Source organism: Triturus cristatus, chromosome 4_2 (assembly GCF_964204655.1).
Source record: "Triturus cristatus chromosome 4_2, aTriCri1.1, whole genome shotgun sequence".
Taxonomy (NCBI): Eukaryota; Metazoa; Chordata; class Amphibia; order Caudata; family Salamandridae; genus Triturus; species Triturus cristatus.
The window spans coordinates 391926115-391951753 of record NC_140586.1 but is presented as its reverse complement, the minus strand read 5'-3'; positions in this window follow the sequence as shown (position 1 = coordinate 391951753).

Here is a 25639-nt window from a genome sequence, read left to right as displayed (position 1 = left end):
GTGGGCTAAAGAACGGTGATGGATCAAACCCAGATCTGTTGACTGGGTGTGAGTGTTTGATTGGTTCTGATGCTCCGTCCATCACCACCCCCTTTTGTACCGCTTTGTTCGCCATAAGTTGGCAGGGTATGCTCAGACGTGAGTCCCTTGCTCACTTTGCCACTGGATTCAAGCAAGCCTGGCTGTAGACGGCTGAAATGCCAGAAACCGGTCCTAGGAAGCTTGTTTCCGGTCCAGGGAAGGCATGGCTTGGCAGTTCGGGCTGGACTGTTCCCATGAGGCACAGGGTCAGACTGATTTGCATATGGCCATGTCTGAACTGGGGTGGCAGAGTGGGCTAAAGAACGGTGATGGATCAAACCCAGATCTGTTGACTGGGTGTGAGTGTTTGATTGGTTCTGATGCTCCGTCCATCACCACCCCCTTTTGTACCGCTTTGTTCGCCATAAGTTGGCAGGGTATGCTCAGACGTGAGTCCCTTGCTCACTTTGCCACTGGATTCAAGCAAGCCTGGCTGAAGACGGCTGAAATGCCAGAAACCGGTCCTAGGAAGCTTGTTTCCGGTCCAGGGAAGGCATGGCTTGGCAGTTCGGGCTGGACTGTTCCCATGAGGCACAGGGTCAGACTGATTTGCATATGGCCATGTCTGAACTGGGGTGGCAGAGTGGGCTAAAGAACGGTGATGGATCAAACCCAGATCTGTTGACTGGGTGTGAGTGTTTGATTGGTTCTGATGCTCCGTCCATCACCACCCCCTTTTGTACCGCTTTGTTCGCCATAAGTTGGCAGGGTATGCTCAGACGTGAGTCCCTTGCTCACTTTGCCACTGGATTCAAGCAAGCCTGGCTGAAGACGGCTGAAATGCCAGAAACCGGTCCTAGGAAGCTTGTTTCCGGTCCAGGGAAGGCATGGCTTGGCAGTTCGGGCTGGACTGTTCCCATGAGGCACAGGGTCAGACTGATTTGCATATGGCCATGTCTGAACTGGGGTGGCAGAGTGGGCTAAAGAACGGTGATGGATCAAACCCAGATCTGTTGACTGGGTGTGAGTGTTTGATTGGTTCTGATGCTCCGTCCATCACCACCCCCTTTTGTACCGCTTTGTTCGCCATAAGTTGGCAGGGTATGCTCAGACGTGAGTCCCTTGCTCACTTTGCCACTGGATTCAAGCAAGCCTGGCTGAAGACGGCTGAAATGCCAGAAACCGGTCCCAGGAAGCTTGTTTCCGGTCCAGGGAAGGCATGGCTTGGCAGTTCGGGCTGGACTGTTCCCATGAGGCACAGGGTCAGACTGATTTGCATATGGCCATGTCTGAACTGGGGTGGCAGAGTGGGCTAAAGAACGGTGATGGATCAAACCCCGATCTGTTGACTGGGTGTGAGTGTTTGATTGGTTCTGATGCTCCGTCCATCACCACCCCCTTTTGTACCGCTTTGTTCGCCATAAGTTGGCAGGGTATGCTCAGACGTGAGTCCCTTGCTCACTTTGCCACTGGATTCAAGCAAGCCTGGCTGAAGACGGCTGAAATGCCAGAAACCGGTCCTAGGAAGCTTGTTTCCGGTCCAGGGAAGGCATGGCTTGGCAGTTCGGGCTGGACTGTTCCCATGAGGCACAGGGTCAGACTGATTTGCATATAGCCATGTCTGAACTGGGGTGGCAGAGTGGGCTAAAGAACGGTGATGGATCAAACCCAGATCTGTTGACTGGGTGTGAGTGTTTGATTGGTTCTGATGCTCCGTCCATCACCACCCCCTTTTGTACCGCTTTGTTCGCCATAAGTTGGCAGGGTATGCTCAGACGTGAGTCCCTTGCTCACTTTGCCACTGGATTCAAGCAAGCCTGGCTGAAGACGGCTGAAATGCCAGAAACCGGTCCTAGGAAGCTTGTTTCCGGTCCAGGGAAGGCATGGCTTGGCAGTTCGGGCTGGACTGTTCCCATGAGGCACAGGGTCAGACTGATTTGCATATGGCCATGTCTGAACTGGGGTGGCAGAGTGGGCTAAAGAACGGTGATGGATCAAACCCAGATCTGTTGACTGGGTGTGAGTGTTTGATTGGTTCTGATGCTCCGTCCATCACCACCCCCTTTTGTACCGCTTTGTTCGCCATAAGTTGGCAGGGTATGCTCAGACGTGAGTCCCTTGCTTACTTTGCCACTGGATTCAAGCAAGCCTGGCTGAAGACGGCTGAAATGCCAGAAACCGGTCCTAGGAAGCTTGTTTCCGGTCCAGGGAAGGCATGGCTTGGCAGTTCGGGCTGGACTGTTCCCATGAGGCACAGGGTCAGACTGATTTGCATATGGCCATGTCTGAACTGGGGTGGCAGAGTGGGCTAAAGAACGGTGATGGATCAAACCCAGATCTGTTGACTGGGTGTGAGTGTTTGATTGGTTCTGATGCTCCGTCCATCACCACCCCCTTTTGTACCGCTTTGTTCGCCATAAGTTGGCAGGGTATGCTCAGACGTGAGTCCCTTGCTCACTTTGCCACTGGATTCAAGCAAGCCTGGCTGAAGACGGCTGAAATGCCAGAAACCGGTCCTAGGAAGCTTGTTTCCGGTCCAGGGAAGGCATGGCTTGGCAGTTCGGGCTGGACTGTTCCCATGAGGCACAGGGTCAGACTGATTTGCATATGGCCATGTCTGAACTGGGGTGGCAGAGTGGGCTAAAGAACGGTGATGGATCAAACCCAGATCTGTTGACTGGGTGTGAGTGTTTGATTGGTTCTGATGCTCCGTCCATCACCACCCCCTTTTGTACCGCTTTGTTCGCCATAAGTTGGCAGGGTATGCTCAGACGTGAGTCCCTTGCTCACTTTGCCACTGGATTCAAGCAAGCCTGGCTGAAGACGGCTGAAATGCCAGAAACCGGTCCTAGGAAGCTTGTTTCCGGTCCAGGGAAGGCATGGCTTGGCAGTTCGGGCTGGACTGTTCCAATGAGGCACAGGGTCAGACTGATTTGCATATGGCCATGTCTGAACTGGGGTGGCAGAGTGGGCTAAAGAACGGTGATGGATCAAACCCAGATCTGTTGACTGGGTGTGAGTGTTTGATTGGTTCTGATGCTCCGTCCATCACCACCCCCTTTTGTACCGCTTCCCTGAATGGTCATAAAGTGCTTCGTGGACTTGAAAGCAGAAAAGCCTTTCCAGCTGGTACACCCTATACACCTCTGTTCTTACCCTTGCTCCCTCAGGTCTGAACATGACTCACTGCTCACTCGGCCAGTACCGTATGGCACTCTTCAAGAGATTGCTTTAGACTTTAGAGAAGATGTTAAGCGCAGAGCTTCGGGGACTGTCACAGTGAAGTAGTGAGTACCAGGACTCCAGCCAATACTGCCATGACGCTAATTTGCCCGCCCTTTCCTTTGAATCGAGTGCACATATAATGAATGGGCGGTCGCACCGGGATACAGTTCATTGTAATAATATTTTGAAGACTCTAGTGACTGCTACGAAAAATGTACTAACTCCACTCTGACTCACTGTCTGTGAGGTGAGCGGTCGGACCCTGACAGGAGCACTTCCCAGCCACGCCTCGGCACACACCACTGCGCAGCCTGCCTCTGGTCAGACAGATAAATAAATATAGGGTAATAATTACCTAAGTCTTCTGACAGTTTGGCAAGCCATGATCCTAGGCCACCAGCGTAATTAGGCTACAGGGACTGAATCGCGCCATCTAATGAAAAGCTGCAGGCAGTGACACTAAAATACTAGCTGCACTGTAGATAGCGCTGCAAACAGCGGAAGGCTCCAGGCAACTTCCTGTTCTCATATCTGCCTGCCCGCTCGCGCCGCAGGCACTAGGCCCGCCTACAACTTCTCTCTCAGTATTCTCATTGGCCAAATCATGGGACACACACTGTGTATTGCAGTCCGTAAGGCCATCATGTTATTAAGAGGCCGGGGCCCTTAATTGACGAAGATGCCTTGGGCGGCGTACCACCAATTAATTCATGGGGCCGCGTGCGCACCATTTAGGCTTGCTGCCTCTGCTGAGAGTGAGGGGGCCCCCTGGGACGCGGGGCCCCCCCGCACCGCGGGGGCTGCGGGGGCCTTTGTTACGCCCCTGATTTTGAGTAGGTACACCAAGAGACACCGACTGAAACCCGCACACATCTGTGGCGGCCCAGTGCTACTCATCCTCTAGATTTTTGTGGATTTAAATCCCTTACTACGAACGCTCTACCAAGGTCTCCAGCTGTTTCCTGAGCAGTGGATCGGGGATCTGACCCTGTTACCCCATTCTCTTTCACCGGACGATTCCACTCTCACGATCATCCATCCTCTGCAGATGTCCTGCGATGCCACCTAGGCATCCAGAGTCAGCCCTCGCTTCCGTGGGCACTGATCCATTCGTGCTAAAGCACCCACCTACATGGCTACCCAGTCCTCATGATGATCCTAACTTGAAAGGATCGAAACGCCGTCGACCCTCTCCCACCAGAAAAAGTTTTTAGGCGCACACCGTACTCGGCTTCTCTGAATCGCTGAAAAATTATAGCTTACCTACTGGAAATAACTATTATGTGAACCAACAATCCTGTATATAATGTATAATGCGTTTCACCTTGCGCCCTGCACTGTGTTTTTCTCACGTTGTCACTTGCGCCGTCACGTCCTGTCATGAGCACAATGTGCACTTATTTCTTTAGGGTTCCCTCTGCATCCATGCTTAACAGTGCTGTTACAACTGTTGTGTATAGTCCAGTATTCTAAATATATGATGCCAAAGAGCACCTTTGTTCCTCTACTGTAATGTCTTGCACATACAAGTATATTTATTTTCAATGAATCCGGTTGAGATATTGTTGTATATTTGATTTGAGAAACTGAACACACACTCCCTGTATCATTTAATGTCATAGTTCATTAAGTGTTCATATGCTCATTTGTGACATTTCAAATGTAGATTGGCCAGAGGGTACTAAATAATGTGTGTACTGCTTTGAAATTGACCCTATAGAGATGTGGCCATTTTGCACAGGAGTACAAGGCCTGGATCTATCACTATTTGCAGTAAATCACCTCTGACACTTCTGCTAAATGTACGGTGGACATGTCATCCTTCTGTTGATTCCATAATGTGTAGAGTCTTGCATGTGTATGCACTGTTTCACAATTCTAATTGTACATGCATGTGATTTTTGTGATGGACCACGTTTTTCCTCAGTGAAAAGCCCTCAGGCCTACCCAGTAAATGCACAAAGTTTCAAGGACCCATCACTAAAAGGACTTAGAAAAACGTATGTGTTGTCCATCACCCTATTTTTGAAGGAGATATTGTAGGCCTGAGGAGTACACAAGATAGGCCTACAGCTTGTGACAAGATGTGAGAATGTAAGATCAGGTACCTAATTGTGACCACAATAAAACGTGTAGCTATGCAAAGGTCAAAGACATTAAGGGTTGTGTAGTGTAAGACACAGTGAGTCTAACCACTACATATCATTTACAGTGTATCGTATGTCATGCTCACTCACATAGTGCATCACAGCTGAGGCCCATTTTCACATTGATTTCTGTGCTGGCACTCTGCATGTGTATGAGATGGGCATGTTGTGTGTCCATCATCATAGATGTATATATTGCAATGATATGGCTTAATCCAAGTGTACTATGTGACATGGTGTATGGGCTCTGCTCTCCATTGATGTATCTGTGTGCTATGTGTTTACATGCTCCTGTACTGGTACACAGTGATACACACACATTGTTAAAAAATTCCACTTCTGGTCTCCCATGCCTACTGCTCAAGGTCCATCAGCGTAAAGCCATATGGAGAGCCATTGCACGCAAAGGTGCGGTCCCTGAGGGTCTCAAATCAACGCCATACACACTGCCACGAGAGGTGGGATGACATCTGCCGCCTCAGCACAAATGTCACAGAAATTACGCTGGGGCTGGTCCCTCGAAGTTGCAGGTTGGCGCGCAGGAGCATGACACCACTTATGGCCCACATCCTGGCAATGAAAACGCCAGGGCTGGATGGACGCTTTAGGGCCCAACAGCAGCAAGTTGGGGTGAGTATTGTGGTAAGTGTGACTTTGCGAATGAGGTCCTGCATGTATCCCAACCCAGAGCAAGTGCAGACCTCTGTGATGTCTCTAGTGTGATGCAATGGCTTCTAAGTAGCCTCAGTGTTGAGTACAGAGGTTCTGCATGTGTACAACATTTTGTTTCTCATGTGGGAAATCCATGAGCCATGTCATAGCAAGTCATATTGACATGCTTTCTTCTCAAATTTTATGAATGTTGTCTGAACTGAGACCTTCCTGCACAGGAGAATTTGTTGTGTGAAGTGTGTAACCCAGTACACTTGTCAGGCTTGTGTGTGCTGTGTGGCTACCACAATAGTGTGCTCATGTGATGATATGTAAGTGGCTAGAGACAGGCACAAATGTGGACTCAGGGAACAGGTAGTTGGTAGAGTTCACACCTGTCCTTTGGGTTGTGTTTTTCACAATGATACAGATGACAGCATCACTGCAAAACATATTAGCCTAATAGCAGCATGGCATCACATGATGTAATTTCCTGCCACAGTGACAGTAAGTGCACACAGGTGCTGATGGGGTAGATGGTGATGATTGCAGTGATGCATTGGCTGATTTGCATTTGTCAATTGTGCACATGGCAACATGACTGGGATGGTGAGACTCTGGAATTTAAATGCAATGTAGCTGAACCTGGCTATTGTGAGATTGTTTTGGCACTAGGGCTTAAATGGTTGAATGTGATCAGTGGGTATGGCAAATTGTTATGTAACTGAGGTGTTGTACTGTAATTTGATAGATACAAAGAGGCAAACATTACACAGAGTGTCAGTCCTCAGTATGTGTGCATTGTGGAGGGGTGACCATGAGCATCAGTGCATGGTGAAATTGTGGCTACTGCTTTTAATCAGTGAGTGAATTCTTAGCACATTGATGTGTCATCGATGTCATTAGTCAGCACAACGTAGGGATGTCATATGCCAGACCCTAGGTATTGTCACACATTATCTGTCCTAATGGGGGCCACTCACAACTTCATCTACAGAAGGCACTATCATACCTTGGATCAATGAAGGCATGTGAGGCAATTGGAAAGGTGTTGGTATGTGACATGTCACAACACATGAAGGCCTTGCATTACATTGCCCTTATCATACTATTGTGCATTGTCTATGTGACTACATCGGTACATGGGGCATATTTGCACTTCATCACCCAAACAGATGTGTCCATGTGACATATGCTGCACTGTGAGTCTCAGTGACATCCACTGGCTGTGAACAGCAGTAAACATCATGTTAGAGTGCATTTAGAGATTTGTGCTGTGCACTTCAAATACATTGATACATCTACAAAGTTGACACCAATTTACAACTGTAGTTGTGCTTCCGTGCCAAACATAGTGGATTTAAGGAGGTAATATCACTTGCAAATGGATAGGTTTTACTTTGTATCTGTGGTATTCAATGAAATATACTTCAAGTGTGACTGACACAACATATTTGGATGTGTAGCTAAATTACCTACAGGCAAGTAGGTGTGCCTACAGACAATTGTATGTGATGTTGAAATGTAGGTGCATGCAAAGCAATTTGGCTGTATCAATGCAGCATGGAGCATAACTATTGACTAAGCATATGATGATTGCACAAATTTGTAATATGCTGAAAGTGCATGGAGTAGTTAAATGTGGGAGTTTCAGTCAAAGTATTTGTGTTTGTATCGCATATAATGTTTGTGAGTATGCCGCTTCACTGAACCTATGTCTGTGTCTCTTGCAGCATCTACCGAGGGCAGGGAAGGATAGGAGCTGACACCATTGGGGAAGCTACTGGAACAACTGGTACACAAGAGTTTAGTGACACTGAGGGGACCAGCGCCTCGGAAGTGGACAGGAGTGCCCTGGACGATTCCCGGCTGGAAACATCAACATCCACATCTTCCCACTCCAGCGGTGACTCCTCAGTGTTGGTGGGCACAGGAAGTTCAAGATCTGCATCTTCTTCCACCTCACCTTGTCCTGTGTCCACCCTCACGTGGAGAAGTGTGACTCAATGGTTAGAGCGGCAGACCCTGATGCAGAGGTCTGGTCCAGGACCAGGGTTCAATTCCCGCCTCGGTGGCTCTTGGATTCAATTTCCCCTGACCGGATCATTCTCGCCTTGGTGCCTATTCTAATCATGGGTCCCACTGTGCAACTCTGGGCAATAGCTTGCTTAATCTCCACAACGGCCCCCACAGCGCTAGGATGCCTGGCTTCACCTTGGGGGGTGCCCAGGAGTGGACATCTCACAGGAAAACCAGGAAGGGTTCCTCAGCGGTATGAATACAGCGCTACAAGACATCTGGGTAGAAGTGCGCTATATAAGTACAAATACATTTACATTTACATTTACATGCTCCCCTATGTGCTATCCGTGTCCCCAGCCCTAAGAAGGAAGGAGTCTGCTTCCCCCAGGCATGCTGCCCCTGCCCCTGTCTCCCTTGCTGCCGTCAGTGTGGAGGCCATAGACATTTTGCTGCAGCTGTGTGTGGGTCATACTGTGCTCCTGAATGCCCTCCAAAATCATGGGAACAAGTTGTCACAGGTTGTTACGTTCATGGAGGGCATTCATTCGGACGTGAGTAGCCTACACCAAACTGTCCAGTCTTTGTCCTCCACAGTGACTGCAGCCATTCAGCAGTCCCAAGATCCCAGTCCAGCTCCTGTCCCTACCGCAACCACACTCCCAGTGCCCCACCTGACCAGAGCGCACACACCCAGAGCACTCAGGCACCGAGTAATCTACACGCAGCACACAACAACAGCACTCCAAGCGAACAAGACACCATACACCATCACCACAGCACACAAAGATCACACAGGACTGCACTACAAAAAGCCCATCACAGGACACTCAGAGACATAAAGACAAAAAACATGCATCCACATTGCATTCCTCAGATTCCTCAACCTCATAGAGCACTCCCATCCCCACACCTGATCCGAAACCCACACAAACATTTGCCCTGTCTACTGTGAACCTGGTGCCTGCCACAACTGCCCCAAAACACCTTCAGAAGGATGTTTTGCCAAAAACTTCGACTCCCACCCACACCCCTGTGAAGCGTGGACAAGAGAGCAAAGTGGGGAGTGTACCTCAACAACAGGGGAGGCAGGGGAAAAGGCAACCCCCACCCAGCATACCACCAGATCTGGCAAATTCCCACGGGAAGATCCACCACCTGCTACAGTTTTGGGGAAGAGGGAGGCTGTTGGGGCCACCTTACTCCTCACTTGTGGTAAGACACTTGGGGATATCAGATCCCCAAACAATTGAGACCCAGCCCTCCTCATTCACCATCAGCCAATGAGCCTCCACACAGCATGTCTCCGCCTCCCCGTGCCACAACTTTACCCGGTCGAACCAGCCCTCAAGCTCCCACATCCATGGATCTCTCTACCTCAGCCAGTTCTCACCCTTCCAGGGACAGTCCTCCGACTAGCCCAGACAATCAGCACCCTCCCAGTTCAACTTCCACATAATTCTGAGGCCAAGTCCCCCTTCCCACCCCATTCCTCCCGGAGCGGTGCCTGGACTTCCCATTTGAGGCCCCTATCCTGGGGTGATTCCCATGGCAGTGGAGTGCATTACATATTTTTTGCGCGTTTCCATGCACACATATGCAGACTTTAAATTTGAACTGGCCGTTGGCCTTAATGTTGTGCACTTGTTTTGATGCTGATACAGATTTTATGTAATAAAAATGTTATATATGCTGTGAGCTTTGTCGCTGGCCATGCTAATGATGGAGTGCAATGTATGTGTATATGTTCATCTGTTACACGCTCTGTATGCCACATTCACATTGGCATCTACTTGAATTTCTTTTGCAGAGGTTGCCAGAGGTTACAGCAACTTTTGTGCTTCTTGAGTCAGAGGCTTGAGGGTGCAATGATGGTTGTCTGTGATGATCTACTCTTATCCTAATCACTCTATTGGCAGGTCTCCAATATTGTACACATGTCATATTTGGACGCTGTACCACAACAAAAGAAAATTCTATTCCCATGATGACTTGTGGGTTGGACAGGGTCCGTCACATCTGTGGAATTTATCTTGATGTGTACACACCAGTGTAGATGTGTAGTCATTTTGTGTAGGTCTGGCTTCATAGTCACATGGTTACATTTTAATGTGTGCACTTGTGTGCTCATACAGTGTGATTGTCCTGTCATTCGCTGAAGTATTGATGTATATGTGCCCTTGTGCAAGACCATTATACACATGTATGAGCCTGTCGATTGGTGCCTGTTTATTTGCATGATCAAATACCTGCTGTAGATTGTGGGCACATGTATGAATTTTTTCCTAAGCAATGTGCAGTGTGTCGATGTGACCTTGCAGTCCGGGGTACACCTACTTGTTGTCCACATCCTTTGTGAGTATGCAGAGTGTGTCACTGCAATGTCTGTGTTGTGAGTTTTGTGATCAGCCATGGCTCTTGCTTACCTTCATTCTCACTGTGCTAACTGGCTCAGGCAAACAGACATTATATATGACTTTTCACATACCTTGATTTCACTTTACACTTTATTTACTTCACAAGTGGTATTCAGAGTCATACCAGGCCCATGAAGAACCTTTGATGCCTACATATTGTCAGTTACTCCTCTATGTGTTTTTGCTCTGTACACTCCTCACCTGTACAATACGAATGCATACACCACTTCAGACTAATATGTTCCACTCCATGCCTTGCAAGTGTTTGGCCCTCCCCACCACTCCATGGTGTGACACTATACTGTGGGAGGATGATCTGTGTCCAGAACCATTATTCCCCTCAGCACTGTTTCAAAATTTGTTATGTGCTATTTTAATGTACTTGATTGAAGTTACGGTTGCTCATGTACAGTACAGATGAGTTATCAGCACAGTCCTCTAGTCAGGTTCCATGCATACGTGTTAGCCTGAGTTACGCAGCAATAGTTGATAGCTAAAGTGTGTATCTGTTTCCTGAAGTACTGCTACCCATCCTGAGTGTGAAGTGATCTGTGTGATGTGATCATTTGTGATTGTTAAATTTCATGGTGGTGTAATCAGATATGTGTGATACTGGTTTTTATAGTGTTCACACACTGCTTACTGTGCATGCACTACTGTCAGTGGATGTACATTGTCCTTGCCAGGTGTGGGTCACCCTGATCTCCAGCTGAGATTGCTATGTGATGTATTTGGATGTGCATATGTTATGAATTTGTTGTTGAGGGATGCAGTGTTTTTCCTGTGTTGGCTCTTGCTACTGATGTGTGTGTAATGTCTTTTTAAGCATGACATTGTGGTGCCGATTCCGATCCTGGAGAAATTTTCCCCGTACGAATCGTATCCGGATTTTTTTCCGTACGAATCGTACAAGTACCGTACAAACTGGCAAGTACGATTCGGATGGGAAAAACTACATACGAATCGCATTGGGAAAAGTCCCCGACACATCCTCAGGTCGGAAAATGTATCCGACACATCCTCGGATGATTTACCCTACGAATCGGAAAAATGAAGTCTGACCGCGCAAGTACGATCCAATTTTACAACCGTATGGAAAATACACCGTACGGAACGAACTGCAATAGCAACCATGGAGACATGTGCCCGCATACGGGCCGAACCCCCACCAGACCCCGCGGATGTACGAGTCGTACCCCCACCCGTGTATGTACACCCGTGTATGTACGAGTCGAACCCCCACCCATGTATGTACGAGTCGTACCCCCACCCGTGTATGTACACCGGTGTATGTACGAGTCGTACCCCCACCCGTGTATGTACACCCGTGTATGTACGAGTCGAACCCCCACCCGTGTATGTACGAGTCGTACCCCCACCCGTGTATGTACACCCGTGTATGTACGAGTCGAACCCCCACCCGTGTATGTACACCCGTGTATGTACGAGTCGAACCCCCACCCGTGTATGTACGAGTCGTACCCCCACCCGTGTATGTACACCCGTGTATGTACGAGTCGAACCCCCACCCGTGTATGTACACCTGTGTATGTACAAGTCGAACCCCCACCCGTGTATGTACGAGTCGACCCCCACCCGTGTATGTACACCCGTGTATGTACGAATCGTACCCCCACCCGTGTATGTACACCCATGTATGTATGAGTCGAACCCCCACCCGTGTATGTACACCCGTGTATGTGCGAGTCGAACCCCCACCCGTGTATGTACACCAGTGTATGTACGAGTCGAACCCCCACCCGTGTATGTACACCCGTGTATGTACGAGTCGAACCCCCACCCGTGTATCTACACCCGTGTATGTACGAGTCGTACCCCCACCCGTGTATGTTCGAGTCGTACGCCCACCCGTGTATGTACGAGTCGAACCCCCATCCGTGTATGTACACCCGTGTATGTACGAGTCGAACCCCCACCCGTGTATGTACGAGTCGAACCCCCACCCGTGTATGTACACCCGTGTATGTACGAGTCAAACCCCCACCCGTGTATGTACACCCGTGTATGTACGAGTCGACCCCCCACCCGTGTATGTACACCCGTGTATGTACGAGTCGAACCCCCACCCATGTATGTATGAGTCGTACCCCCACCCGTGTATGTACACCCGTGTACATACATACACGGGTGTACATACACGGGTGGGGGGGTTCGACTCGTACATACATGGGTGGGTGTTCGACTCGTGCATACACGGGTGTACATACACGGGTGGGGGTTCGACTCGTACATACACGGGGTCTGGCGGGGGGTTCGGCGCGTACCGGGCCCCCAATTCCGCTCGCATCGCGCCGTACTTCGCTTTTCCGGCACTTTTTGGGTGCCGTAAAAATATTGCCGTCCGGACTGGTGTCGGTTCGAATCGTACTTCCTTGTTCGTGAAACGGAGCCTGACTGCGTCCCGACGTCACGTTGGCGCTTTCCTGGATCACATTTGTATGTATATTTTCGTCGGTCGGTGTTTTTTACGATTCGTATGGAAATGGTGTTTCCGTGCGAATCGTACTTCCATGTTTGTAATGTTTTTTTACCGGGTACGAGTCGGACGGAGAAAACCCTCCGACCGACGGTTCGTACCCGGTTTTTCCAGGATCGGAATCGGCACCTGTGTGTGAGGAGTTTGTGTATTTGAATGCATTCAGATGTGTGTTGAATTTGTACTGTGCATTAATTGTGTGCATGTCACATGCGGCACTGTGGAGTCTTGTTTATTTGCTTGTTTTGTGTAAACTATTGTGCTATGGCCTCCTATATTTGAACAGTCACTTGTCAGGATTGTGCATGTGAATGCTTGTGCTACACATTGACACCATGCTCACTTTGTAACCAGTGGAGTGTCTATGTCTGTGTTTGCAAATTTGTCTGGTTGCATACAGTTTGTTTATATTTGACATTTGTTCTTGTATTTCTGGATTAGTGTGGATGATGCTGTCTGTGCAGTTGGCCAGGGAAAAATATTATCTATTCTAGGGTTGTCTAGGGTCACATTGTCTATCCACTCTTTTTGCTGCACATATCCATGCTATTTGGACTTCTTTTGGTGTTATTTGTGATACATGTATTTGGCAATTGGTTTGAGTTCAGCATTAGATCAGACATCCCTGAGTGGAACTCAGACATTTGTAGCTACACACTAGGATGTAGAATTGGGCATCAGGGAACTCATAGGACCTTATTTTCACCTTAATTAGTGCTTTTGTCAGGTGTAGAGCAGTGAAGGTGGAAGATGGGTAGATGAGGGGTATTTGCAAAGGTCATTGTTGAATTTGATTGTCAGGGAATGTCACCGTGTGCCATGAGCGTTGTGCTGGTGGCATACACATGTCAAGATAGTTGATGAAGATGAGAGCCTTGTCACTTTATGGCTTATAACAGTTCTTCTGATTCAGGTCCAATGCATTACTTGCATTGCTGTATCACAGGGATACTGCACAGATGTTACTTTAATACCATTATAATCTCTGTGCCAATTATATATTATTTGATGTCCTAAGTGTAGTGTCATTTGAGGTACCTCTTGAATGCCACGTACATATGGTATCAGTTATTTCTCCATGCTTTTCCTGCACTCTGCCCTCCACTTTATAATAGTTTAATTGTTATCATACAGTGCTGCTGACTTATGGTTTGTGTATGAGACAGAGTTAAAGTGTGTGAGCTGTATCAAGGACTTAACATACAGACTGAACATTTCCAATGTTGTTAATGTGCACAGTGACTCTTCATTTCTTCACTTGCTCACTTTAATTCATGTGAATGGAATGGAGGTGTGAGGAAGATGCGGGTTGTCCTGAGTCTCAGGTCAGGGTTTACTGCTATCAAGATGAACTCTTCCCGACACTTTGGCATTCATTCAATACTTTATAGTTGGTGCTACCTTTGTTGAGGTGGAGTAATGGTGTGTAGGTGTTCTGTGAGTTGGCAGTGTAGTCAGTGCTGTTGATGTACAGGACATACTCACATGGTGTCATTTATTGCAGCAGTACACAAGTGCGTCAAATGCACACTGGTGCTAACTTCGAGTTTGCTGTTTGAGTCAGGAACCGTGTATTGTGTTTCATGGTATGGGCTGTCATTATGTGGTATGGTCTGCCATTGTATGTAATGAGCCTACCAATGTCTGCTTCGGGGGTGTACTGATCTGTGATTATGCGGCAGTGGTGTCTCAAATAATGTGACATCTATCTTGGCTCACTGGCTCATTCCAACACCTTGTTGGACTACTGTGAAATAACAATACACACCCTGCCTGCTCTGCCCTCCTCTGTTCCACATAGTACGCGGACTGACCCTTATTTGGCTGCAATGATGACTATTGCCTCATTCCTCACTCATGTTGCTATACAATTGCTGATGATCCTAATGCGATGTCACTATAGACAGTGTCCCTGCACATGACTTCTTGCTGCAGATATGTTATGCGGAGTGGTGCTTCTTTTATGCTACATGTGGTGTGGATGTTGTGATGAAGATCTTGCTTGCCTTGGACAATGTGCTTTACTCCTACTACTTTGTGGGCAGGTTTCAACACAGCTTCACCGCTGCGGTGACGTGACCGGCACGACTGGGCTAGTTGCATTAATTTCTATGGAGATGGGTGCCACCGATGCTGAGGTGACAATTTGCTTACGTGCAAGACATTTGTAATTAGACTTTGGTATATGTTCCTGTCTCCACCAGGGTGTATGTTGTAGACAAGACACGTATTTCACCACGACAGTTGTGTGTTGTTGTTGTTGTACAGGGGTTATATGCAGGGATATGTTTTTGACATACCTGTGGCGTCTTATCTGCTGGTAGTGGATCAGGTACAGCAGCAGAAGGGCTTGTAGAGCAGGATCCATGGTGTTGGACAGGCCACACGAAGGGCTTGCTCCCTCCCCGCACGATAGGGCCCAAGCTCCGGCCCGCCAGGCGTGACCCACGAAAAGCACCTGCACCCCGTCTCCCGACAGAACTTCTGCCCTCGGACCTCCATGCATCACGGGCCCCAGCCCCACCGGCTTCCCCGGCCGGGTCAAGCCGCCATCTTGGGCCCTGCACCACGAGGCCGCGTGGCCTCCCCCCGACCCTAACCCTGGGCCTGGCCGGCCCCGACATCCCGGCACCACCATCCACCCAGGAGGTGAGCGGACCACTTGGCAGGTCAATGGGAGAACGAAGCGTCAAGAGCTCTTCCCCCCGCCAGGTGCCGATCGCCTCCAGCTCCCCCAGGCGCTGGCTCCACCCCCTGCTGGGTGTCTGGACACCTTCATCCCGGACCCTCCGACCTCCAAGTGCGAGGGCCCGGACATCAAAGGGCGCCTGCCCTATAACTGGAGCAGCTCCGGAGCAGGATGGCAGTTGTATCCTGGAGTCGAGAGACCCCGAGAGAACTCAGCCTTGACGGACTACTGGCGCTGCCGTAGCCCTATCTTGCGAACTATCGTCCTGCCTGCTGGCGCTGCCGCGGCCTTCTGCAACATCCATCCTCGTCGGGACCTGCTGGCGCTGCCGCGGCCCGTTGTAACAACCATCCTCACCGGGACCTGCTGGCGCTGCCGCGGACCGTACCTCGAACATCTTCACTGGGACCTGCTGGCGCTGCCGCGGCCCGTACCAGCTACACCACCAAGCTCGAGGATTGTGAGCTAACCATCATCTCATCCGAACTACCTGACTGGTAAACAGACTGTCCCGCTACCCCTTCCCTATCCTAAGAGACCTAAATCGAGGGGACCCCTGAGTCCAGACCTCCTTGTACTACTTCATCGTACCTTAAGAAGTGCATATAAAGAACGCTAAATCTTATCCTTGTGTGGTGTCTGTCTGTGGGGGGGAAGTTACTTGTCTGTACGATCGCTGGAGACGGCTCTCCCCGGAGACCTCTCCCCCTGACCTCGGCCGACCCTCCCGGTCCGTCTAACATTGGTGGCCAGCGGCGCGATCCGAATCAACGCGTAATCGTACAGAGAGTAGCTCACCCCACGACAAAACCACGATGTCGGCCAAAGATAGCGGTTCCACTGAAAAATTCCAAATGGATAAGTTAGAAGAATACAGCCACCGCGAACTGAAACAATTCTGCATGGAACTAGGCATTGCTACCACCGGCCTGAGTACCAAAGATGATTTGAAGCACGCCCTTGAGTCGTGGACAGAAACTGGGATCGCCGGGCCCTCCGACCGAAACAGTGTCGCACCAGAGGGGAACGCCACGGCTCCCGAGGAGCGGGGAACGGGCCTCTCGCAGGAGGAGATCCAGGAAAGAGAAAGAACCAGATTACACGAGTTGGAAATGGCACGGCTCAAGATGGACGGTGAACTCAAGTTAGCCGAGCAGAAACTAAATCTAGAGCATATGCGGCTCCGAGAAGAACGAGAAGAAAAGCAGAGACAGAGAGAGCTTGAGGAAAAAAGAATAACACTCGAACACGAGCGCAAACTGGCGGAAATAGAACTGCGGAAACAGAATAAAGAATCGGGGTGCCTGAGAGACCGCACACCCCGGGGCCAACCGAGAAAAAAGTACACATCCCCAAGGATGTTGTCCGCGAGTATGTCCGAGAAGACGACATACAACAGTGGTTCAAAGCCTACGAGATCGCCATTACCTCCCACCGGATCGACCGGAGTGATTGGGGAGCCGGACTATGGGGGAGGTTCGTCAACGAAGGTCGCGATGCCCTGCTACAGCTCCCAGATCACCAAATGTCGTCCTACGACCACATGAAGGCTGCCCTCCTCACCCGCTACGGCCTCACACCCGAGATGTACCGCCAGAGGTTCAGAGATTGCACCCGGATCCCGGGCACAACTTGGGTGGAGTACGTTAACTATTTCAGCCGTGCCTTCGAGGGTTGGATCAAGGGGAGCCAGGTCACAACCTACGAGCAACTCTTTAACCTTATGGTATGGGAGCACCTGTCGAACAACTGTTTCGTCGAGCTCAGGCAGCACCTCCTCGACAGCAAGCTGACTGACCCCCGGCAGCTCGCCGCCGAAGCTGACCGATGGGAAAGCACCCGAGTGGGCCGGAGAGGGCCACACGAGCAGAACCGAAGCAACCAAGGCCAGCACCGTCCTCGGGGAGGAGGAGGAGGCCAGGGGCGAGGGAGAGAAGCCTTGCCGGCAACACCCGTGGCCAGCACCCCGCCTCCGGCCGGCCGGGGCAACCCCCCGATGCGTCCTGGGTTCCGAGCCAACGTCACGTGCCACCGATGCCAGCGAGTCGGCCACTACGCCAATGACCCGAGCTGCCCGCAGAACCAAACACCCAAGCCCCGCCAGGTAGCTGCCGCCGCCCTGGGGGAAGAGCGATTATCGGAGGAACAGGAAGAGTATGAGCCGGCCCAGCAGGAGTGGGAACCGGCCGCCATGGTCCTGGCGTGCCTAGGGGGAAGAGACCTGGTCCCGCGGGCTCCCCTACCCGCTAACACCAGGAAATACGGTCAGTGGGTGACCATTAATGGACATCGGGCCGAGGCCTTGCGTGACACAGGCGCCAGTGTGACGGCCGTCCGCTGTCACCTGGTGAAGCCCGAGCAGATCCTGCCGAACATTCTCTGTCCCGTCCGCTCAGCCGACAATTCTGAAAGTATGTGTCAAATGGCATGCGTCCCATTCGAATGGGGAGGGGTCTCCGGCCTGTTGAAGGTGACGGTCCGGGACGATGCCCCCGTGGACTGCCTCCTGGGGAATGACCTCGAAAGTTCCCCGTGGGCCACCGTCGAGAGAAGAGAGCACCTGGGGATGCTGGGCCTCCCGGACTGGGCCTGCATAACCACCCGGTCCATGGCCGCCCATGCCGTCCCCTGATCAGAAGAACCGGAATGGCCAGCACCTCCGCCCCCGGTCGCCCCAGTAGAAGACAACGAAGAGGCCAGCCCCCCAGAGCCAACGACCGAAGGGGACGCGCAACCCCAGGACTTTCCCGGCCTGGCTCAGTGGCGTCAAGAAGGGGGGCCCACCCAAGAACAGTTCCGCCAGGAACAAAAGACCTGCCCCTCCCTCGAGGGACTCCGACAACAAGCCAGCGCCCAGAACGCAGGGGACTCCACCGGATCTCACTGGGTCTACTGGGATAACGACCTGCTATACAGCGAACAAAGAATCGCAGAGCTAGGGGCCGGTCGAGTGCTGGTGGTACCTCTCCGCTTCAGAGACTTCCTACTCAACCTGGCCCACGATGTCCCCCTGGCTGGACACCTGGGCCAGGACAAAACTTACAGTCGCCTAGTGACCCACTTTTTCTGGCCGAAAATGAGGAACGACGTCCTGAACCACTGCCGGTCCTGCCCCACATGCCAAGCCAGCGGGAAGAGTGGTCGGAAGCTGAAAGCCCCTCTGCAACCCTTCCCTGTGGTCACCACCCCGTTCGAAAGGGTAGGAATAGACATTGTGGGGCCTCTGGACCCCCGCACGGCACAAGGACACAGGTTCATCCTGGTACTGGTGGACCATGCCACCCGCTACCCCGAGGCGGTGCCCCTACGGACCGTGACAGCTCCGGTGGTTGGCCGGGCCCTAATGGGGATCTTCTCCCGGGTGGGCTTCCCCCGAGAAGTCGTCAGCGACCGAGGCACGAACTTTATCTCCAAATACATGAAGTCCCTCTGGCAACAATGCGGGGTCACCTACAGATTCACGACCCCCTATCACCCCCAAGGGAACGGACTAGTGGAGCGTTTTATCCGCACTCTCAAGGGGATGATTGGGGGATTGGAAGAGCCCCTCCGTCGCCAGTGGGATGTACTACTCCCGTGCCTCCTCTTCGCCTACCGAGAAGTCCCCCAGAAGTCCCTCGGCTTTAGCCCTTTCGAACTCCTGTTCGGGCACCCTGTGCGAGGGCCCCTCAGCCTAGTCAAGGAAGGTTGGGAGATGGCCCCCCGAAAGACCCCTCCAGACGTCTTCAAATACCTCCTGGCCCTACGCAATCAGACCCGGCGCTTCAGAGAGATGGCCAAGGCGAACCTCGAGGCCAGCCAGGAGGACATGAAGAGATGGTATGATCACAATGCCTCCTCCGTTGAGTTCGAGCCTGGTCAACAAGTGTGGGTGATGTCCCTCACCGAACCCTGTGCCTTGCAAGATAAGTGGACGGGGCCCTTCAAAGTGGTCGAGCGCAAAAGCCCCGTCACTTACCTCATCGACATGGGGACCTCCCGAAACCCCCTTCGGGTCCTCCACACCAACCGACTCAAACCACACTTTGTGCGCTCAGAACTCAGCCTCCTGATGGCTACGGACAGTGGGGCAGAGGAAGACTCCGAACCCCTCCCGGATCTCCTGAAGACTCAGGAGAATGACGGCTCCGTGGACGGGGTCCGACTCTCTGACGCCCTCACCTCGGAGCAACGCCAGGGCTGCCGAAACCTCCTGCTGCGGTTCGCTGCACTGTTCTCCCTCACCCCCGGGGTGACCCCGTGGTGTTTGCACGACGTGGACACCGGGGACAGTCCCCCTATTCGACACCGGGCCTACCGCGTACCAGATCGGGTACGGGCCTGCATACAGGAGGAAGTGGCCAAAATGCTCACGATCGGGGTCATCGAGCCCTCGGACAGTCCCTGGGCCAGCCCGGTTGTATTGGTTCCCAAAGCCGCTGCCCCCGGCACCACACCTGAACTGAGATTCTGCGTCGACTACCGGGGCTTGAACGCTGTCACCCGGACCGACGCTCATCCGATCCCCCGAGCGGACGAACTGATCGACCGGCTGGGGGCCGCCCGCTACCTCAGTATCTTCGACCTAACAGCGGGCTACTGGCAGATCGGTCTCACACCCCGGGCCCAGGAACGGTCAGCCTTCTCTACCCCCGATGGCCACTACCAATTCAAGGTCATGCCCTTCGGCATGAAGAATGCCCCCGCCACGTTTCAACGCCTTGTGAACCAGGTCTTGGCGGGGCTCGAAGAGTTCAGCGCTGCCTACCTGGACGATATCGCTGTATACAGCCGCCACTGGTCCGACCACCTCCTCCACCTCCAAGAGGTCCTACAGGCCCTCCAGCGGGCCGGCCTCACAATTAAGGCCGGCAAATGCCAAATTGGCCAAGGGTCCGTGACCTACCTTGGGCACCAAGTGGGAAGCGGGCTGGTGGCCCCGCTGCAACTTAAGATTGCTGCCATCCAGTCCTGGCAGCCCCCCGTCACCCAGACCGAGGTCCGAGCCTTCTTGGGGCTCACCGGCTACTACCGGCGGTTCGTGAAGGACTACGGCAGCATCGTGGGGCCCCTCACGGGTCTCACGTCCAAGAACCAACCAAAGCGGATTAACTGGACCCCCGATTGTCAAGCGGCCTTCGAGAAGCTGAAGGCCGCCCTGTGCACCGCCCCTGTGCTCCAGGCCCCCGATTACAGTCGGGAATTCGTGGTACAGACAGACGCCTCCGACCACGGCATCGGGGCCGTTCTTTCTCAATTAAACCCCGAGGGTCATGACCAGCCGGTGGCCTTCATCAGTCGACGTCTCCTGGCCCGAGAACAGCGCTGGAGCACCATCGAGAGGGAGGCCTTCGCAGTGGTATGGGCCCTCAAAAAGCTCCGGCCTTATCTCTTCGGTACCCACTTCCGGGTACAAACCGACCATCGACCCCTGCAGTGGCTGATGCAGATGCGGGGGGAGAACCCAAAACTATTGCGCTGGTCCATTTCCCTGCAGGGAATGGACTTCACCGTGGAGCACCGACCGGGGCAAGATCACGCCAACGCGGATGGCCTGTCACGATTTTTCCGCCTCGACGAGGAGAGTCCCCAAGAAGATGGGTGACTCTCCCCGCCTTCAGCTGGGGGGGACGCATGTTGGACAGGCCACACGAAGGGCTTGCTCCCTCCCCGCACGATAGGGCCCAAGCTCCGGCCCGCCAGGCGTGACCCACGAAAAGCACCTGCACCCCGTCTCCCGACGGAACTTCTGCCCTCGGACCTCCATGCATCACGGGCCCCAGCCCCACCGGCTTCCCCGGCCGGGTCAAGCCGCCATCTTGGGCCCTGCACCACGAGGCCGCGTGGCCTCCCCCCGACCCTAACCCTGGGCCTGGCCGGCCCCGACATCCCGGCACCACCATCCACCCAGGAGGTGAGCGGACCACTTGGCAGGTCAATGGGAGAACGAAGCGTCAAGAGCTCTTCCCCCCGCCAGGTGCCGATCGCCTCCAGCTCCCCCAGGCGCTGGCTCCACCCCCTGCTGGGTGTCTGGACACCTTCATCCCGGACCCTCCGACCTCCAAGTGCGAGGGCCCGGACATCAAAGGGCGCCTGCCCTATAACTGGAGCAGCTCCGGAGCAGGATGGCAGTTGTATCCTGGAGTCGAGAGACCCCGAGAGAACTCAGCCTTGACGGACTACTGGCGCTGCCGTAGCCCTATCTTGCGAACTATCGTCCTGCCTGCTGGCGCTGCCGCGGCCTTCTGCAACATCCATCCTCGTCGGGACCTGCTGGCGCTGCCGCGGCCCGTTGTAACGACCATCCTCACCGGGACCTGCTGGCGCTGCCGCGGACCGTACATCGAACATCTTCACTGGGACCTGCTGGCGCTGCCGCGGACCGTGTATCGACCATCTCTACCGGGACCTGCTGGCGCTGCCGCGGCCCGTACCAGCTACACCACCAAGCTCGAGGATTGTGAGCTAACCATCATCTCATCCGAACTACCTGACTGGTAAACAGACTGTCCCGCTACCCCTTCCCTATCCTAAGAGACCTAAATCGAGGGGACCCCTGAGTCCAGACCTCCTTGTACTACTTCATCGTACCTTAAGAAGTGCATATAAAGAACGCTAAATCTTATCCTTGTGTGGTGTCTGTCTGTGGGGGGGAAGTTACTTGTCTGTACGATCGCTGGAGACGGCTCTCCCCGGAGACCTCTCCCCCTGACCTCGGCCGACCCTCCCGGTCCGTCTAACACATGGCTTCCACCATCTCCGAATAGCTTGTTTCTCTGATGCGTTCTGATGGGCTGGTTGACGCATCGTGATCTGTCCAGCGGCCGGAACGTAATTCCACACGGCTGTCTTTCTCTATTGGCTCCCTCCAGCACGTTGCGGAATGAAAAATCTGGCGGATCTGGAAACTCCACGACATGCGGAAAAAGGGCTATCTTTGCACATTGTAATATGGTGGTCGCGAGGACCGCCACAAGAGTGACTAAATAGAGGTGTTCCGCCACTGCCAGCACCGCGGAGGTGCCTACGACTGCCATCATAATCAGCCACTTTGTAGGAAGAAACTAAGAAGGAAGCTCGAAAAGGGGGGCCCACATATCTTTCTTTATTATCTCACCTTTCAGTTCAGAACTGCAGAATGCTTCTGGTGACCCTTGACGATTCTACTAGTGGTAGAACCTATGCAGGGTTGCTAAATTTGATCGGGCAGGATGGTTTCCTGTATATGTCTGGAGACCAGAAGCATTTCAAGAAGGTTCAGCTGAAAGGGCTGCAGGCTTTTCTGGATGTTTGGTACTGCATGAGGAAAATCTTTGGAATTGATTATTATCCTGAGTTTGCCCCAAATTGAAATGTTTCAGGTACACGCCCCTTTTTGTTGGATAAGCGGAGCATTCCATTGGTTAAAGCAGGCATTAACTGTTGGGGACAGCTAGGGGAAGTTCCTGGGCTTATTTCATGGGTAGTGTTAAGGGGTGAAACAAGGGCACCCTGTCATGGTACAATTATATGCAATTGGCTTCTCGGGGATCAGGCAATGATGGGCTAATTGGAGGGAGTTGCGGGTTGGATGATAGGCTACAAGATCTTAGGCCATTAAAAACGAGATCTAGTATTGGGAGTTGGCGAAGGCTGATGATGAGAGATACCGCATTTCCATCCCCCCATGGGGGATATCAACCAGTGCAGGAATACCCAAATATCTGCCAGTCCTCCCTACACCTACTCTACTCCACAGTTAAATCAACTCCCCTTAGGAAGAACCACCTATTCAGCTGGCACAGAATATTCACTACTTCTAAGAGAAATGCAAAATTTGTTTTGGGCCCTCACACTTTTGTAATCATGGTGAGGAAAAGGCAGACAATATCCATATATTTATTTTGTGCCCCAAATTGAGAAGTTTTTGGGAGGGGGTGCACAGTACAACCTCAGGAGTTAGGAATGTCAAATCACAGTATGTCCCCTTTTGATTATATTTGAAATGAATATCCAGTCTGCTCAGTGCATGTCACTTGGGTAGAAGCCCGTACGTTTTTACGTGATCATTCTGGCAAGGAGAGAGATCTGCATCACCTGCCTCCAGTAGCCAGTTCAACTCGGTGAGTATGTAAATTAGATCGGATGTGTAAAAGAGGTGGGAAGTCCGGCGAACTTTGAGTATCGCATCTCAGGTGGAGACAGAGCAATCCTGACTTATTTTGGTCATTTTATTAAGCCCAATTTGCTGATATGAGGATGGTTTAGAGGTTTCGTTGGAATGGGTAGATATGATGTCAGTGAATGCCATGATATGTGCAGGCTCGACAATGGCACTATCAATAAATGTAATGTGAACGTATGCCATACCATAACCTGTGCCAACATAACAATGTCAATACCCATAAATGAAATGTCAATGCATGCCATAATCTATGCCTGCACAGTGTTAATACCGGCAGTAACAATGTTAATGCATGCCACAATCCAGTCACGCATAGCAATGTTGTTGCCAGTAGATATCAGTAAAGACAATGCCGATGTAAGGTGTGAAAAATGTACGTAGTATGTTGAGTATGTCAGTAAAAATGATATCATTGACTGCCATATTATTTTCAGGAGTTCTAATAAACTCGTATCATTACTGTTGGATTCACCAAGGTGACCTCCCCATTAACCCTGAGTCAGAGATACATGGTTTGGCAGGTCCTACGACCCGAACTTATGCCTGTCGAGTGACAGCTCACAGGTGGGGTCTCACTTAGCCCAGAAACAAACACGCACCCAGGGAAAATTCTTTTCAATCCAGCAGATAGATAGTAGCACCGCAAACAGGTCAGAGGAAATTGGCCTGATAAAACACGCTTGGCCAAAGGTGCATGTTCCCCAAAATACCACAGAGCTGGAAGCAACATGTAGATAGGAACACTCAGCCAATCAGAACACGACATGCACACCACACATGGTGATCATGCGCTCCTCACACCGGACATCTAGACACATACACACTGGCCCACACTAGCTCTCCCAGAGCTCGAGAGCCATCTGTGTCCTTATCAGATGCCCAAACTTGTGAATTTATGACTAAGATGCTTTTTCATGAATGCCGAATCAGTTTATTGTACCTCTCGAGATGTATATATTGTCAGCCGAAACTTATTCAACGTGAGACTTTCCTCAGACGCACTGTGCGAAACTCTTGCGGCTGCTGCGTTTAATTAAACCAGTTGTTCTTGTTTTGCCAAATGCCTCTTGTCTTTTCATTTATTTAATTTATTTATTTCAAAAGTTTAATATAGCGTGAACATGACCCCTGCGGGTATCAGAGCGCTTTACACATGTATGGAGAGCAGCGGTATAAGGAAAACAAATATGGCGCCCAAGATATTATTTGAAATCTTCCTTTATTATGGAGCAAGTCGAGAGCTATAAGGTTAGGGGAGATGTGGTCATTTCTTTTTGATTCTGTGATTAGGCTAGCGGCAGAACTGAGGGAGGCCCTTGGAGAAGCCGTTGTAGACCTGGGCAGGCCACACAGGATTGCACTTCCATGGTCTAACCTTGGGATGACTAGGGCTTGTACTGCAGATTTTCAGTCATTGGGGGGAAAGGTTTTAATTTCCTCAAGATGCTCATTTGTAGGTTCGCTTCTTTGGTGGCAGCACTGATGTGTTTCTGCATGTTAAGTTTCTTGTCAAGAGTTATCCTCAGTGATCTCGCCTAATCGATAACTTGGGGTAGGCAGTTGAGGACTGTTAGTTGTTTCTGCCATTCCTCAATAATGGGTAACTGGTTGGGTGGAGCGATTAGCAGGAATTCAGTTCTGAGGGTGTTTAGTTTGAGGTGGTTGTCTGCAATCCAGAACTGGGTTGTCTGTAGAGTTAGACTAAGAGATCTGGGGGGATATTCACAAGAGCGTGTGATAACTACCGCAAGAGTAGCGGAACGCAACTTTCAATATCGCAGCCCATCGCGGGAAAATAACCCTGTGTCAACGTGGAATTCACTACACGGA